At 40.3% G+C, this 2,841-nt stretch overlaps 1 pseudogene; it reads right to left on the reverse strand.

Moving 5' to 3' along the window:
- Positions 1-662: 662 nt before the first annotated feature.
- On the reverse strand, positions 663-1,493 carry LOC100944816 (annotated as a pseudogene).
- Positions 1,494-2,841: the final 1,348 nt, after the last annotated feature.

Raw genomic sequence — 2,841 nt, forward strand, 5'->3', positions numbered from 1 at the left:
TGCTAAATCCTACTATTTAATACATTCAAAGAAGCACATTTATTATAATCATTTTTAATATTCTGATAACTACATTTCACATCATTCATTTTCTTTGTAATCCTATGACTTTCATTTTATACATTTAAAAACATGATAAAAGGTCCATGGCACAAAAATGGTTAAAAAAAAAAAAAAAAACCTGTACTATAGAAGAATATCCACATGACCTTCGCATTAAGAAGGATCTTTTAAACAAAAGTACAGGCCATAAAGGAAGAGTGATGAGTTTGATTCAATTAAAATCATAAATTCCTTCCATCAGAATACTATAAAGAAACTAAAAGATGTGCCACAAATTGGGAGAAGAAACCTGCTTTATCTCTTAACAAAAGATTAGTATCCAGGATATCTAGTCTCCTACAAATCAATAAAGAAAAGACAGACAATTTAATCTTTTTCTTTTTTTATAGGCAAGAACTTTAATGAACTGAATGGTTATGAGCATCAGAAACCAATGCAGGAGATACAAAATTATCATCTTATGTCAGAAAATTTCTCACGCTGGCAACAATATAGGTCCTGCTGAATTCCAAGTGACTGGCTTATTACCTCTACCCTGTGAGGGCCCACCCAGATTCTGGTAGTATCTCAGCATAAAGTTCCTTTTTCCTGATAACTGTAGGGAAGGAGAGACGAAGGGAGTGTACCCAAAAGGAAGGGGCTGAGTCTGGGGACCCTGTGCAGACAGCACTCGCAGGGGTCCCTGAGCCCAGGGCTCAGAACTTCAGGGGAATGACAGGCCAGTACTTGGGCTGCTTTCTGTCACAGTGCTTGTCAAAGTGCAGCTGCACCGCAGCCTCCATGGCCTGGATCTTGGCAGCACTGTCCCCATACAAGCGCTTCATCTAGGTCTTGTGCAGCTCGCCCGGCCTCTCAGTCGGGGGTTTGACTGACCTGTGGAGGTTGTAACATAGGTCATGGTCGGCATTCACATGGTCATCTAGGCACTGTGCGTCCAGCTGCTGCTGCCGCCCCCGCTCTTCTCTGTGTCTCTCAGTCTCTGCAAAGTACTGGCGGAGCTCCTCCGTGATTACCATGTTGCTCAGGTCACATTCTATCCCACCTACCCCCGCCTCGTCTGACTCAATCTCTACCTCCTCATCTTGGGAGGAAGTTTGATCTTCTCTTAAGGATACCTGGAACCTCCCACTAACGTGTCGCTGCTTCCTAGACCTTCTGAAATGTGAACTGCAGTGGTAGTCCTGCTGGGCTAAGTGATGGTCACAGAAGGACTGAAGATCTCTAGCCTCATTATCACAAGAGCTTTGGGAAGAGACTGCAGAAGGGAGATGCCATGGGAAACCGAAACAGAATTGCATGGCCTTTCCGTAGGCATTCTGGTGGTTTCTCATCTAAGCCATTGCTTGATGGTAATGTTGCCAGTATCTTGCATATGCTGGGTGAGAATACCAAGACTCAGACGCTTTTGATGTTGATGCCTGTGCTGCCATCCTTCTTGTGAAAGTCTAAATGGGCGCAAAATCTCGTGGGCACTTAGCTTGGAGATCCTGGGCAGTGGGCGAGAAGGTGCCTAATTTTCGTGGGAGAGACAGAGGGCAAGCTTAATCTTTTAATGGAAAAAAAATATATAACATTTCAAAGATGATGAAACAATGACCAATAAACATTTGAAAATGTGGTCAACCTCAGTATACAGAAAACACTAATTTAAGACAAAGAGCCACTATTTAATACCCACACTGACCCAAGTAAATACAAACAAATGCAGTGGATAGTACCAAGTGTTAGCAAAGATGCGACTCTAAGGGAACTTTAATGTGCTATTGATGGGAATAAAAATTGGTTTTGGGGAAAACAAGTTAGCATTATTTTTAAAGTGGAACATCCACACACCCTAAACCCCATAATTCTACTGCTAGATAAATGTCCTGGGAACCCCTGAATATGTACAATGAAAGTCACATTCAACCCAAATTGCCAATGGAAATTACCAATGGAAAAATAGGTACATAACCATGTATAATCACAGGATGTAATATTATGCTACTATGAAAATAAAGGAACTACAGCCACATCCATCAACACACATATTATGTAGCGTGAAGAAGAAAAATTTCAAAAGAAAGCATACAGTATGACTACTTATATGAAGTTCAAAAAATAAGGAAAAAAGAATTCTTTATTCCTATTTTACATATAAGGGGCTGGAACTTGCTACTCCATCCTAACAACAAGAAACTGAAAAATAAAGAACTCTTGTATCTATAGTAAAAGTGAGAGCACTGGGCGAACTGCTGCCTCCAAAACTGGAGAGACAGACAGGTGGATACAGAGAATCACAGCATACCAATCCAAATACCTTAATGGGAACCAGTAATGGGGTCATTGTATACAGCAATCATGAGAAAATTATAAGGGATACTAAAAGGTAAAAAACACAGTTTGAAGAGACAGAGCAAGTGTCAGTACCAGATATGGCAAGGCTATTGGAATTATTTAAAACAACTGTGACTAATATGCTAAGGGTTCTACCGGATAAAGTAGACACTGCAAAAACAGATGGGCTATGTAGGCAGAAAGACGGAAATCCTAAGAGTCAAAAAGAAATGCTAGAGACTAAAAGCACTGTAACATACATGAAGAATGCCTTTGATAGGCTTATTAGACTGGTAGACTGGACATGGCTGAGCAACGAATTTCTGATCTTGAGGATATCTCAATAGAAATCTCCAAAAGTGAATAGCAAAGAGAACAAAGACTTAAAAATCAAAATAGTCAAGAAAGGTGGGACAATTATAAAAGGTAAAGCATATTCATAATGTGAACCACAGATCTAGG

The sequence above is a fragment of the Otolemur garnettii genome, unplaced genomic scaffold, assembly GCF_000181295.1.
Source record: "Otolemur garnettii isolate 467f Iridium unplaced genomic scaffold, OtoGar3 scaffold00020, whole genome shotgun sequence".
NCBI lineage: Eukaryota > Metazoa > Chordata > Mammalia > Primates > Galagidae > Otolemur > Otolemur garnettii.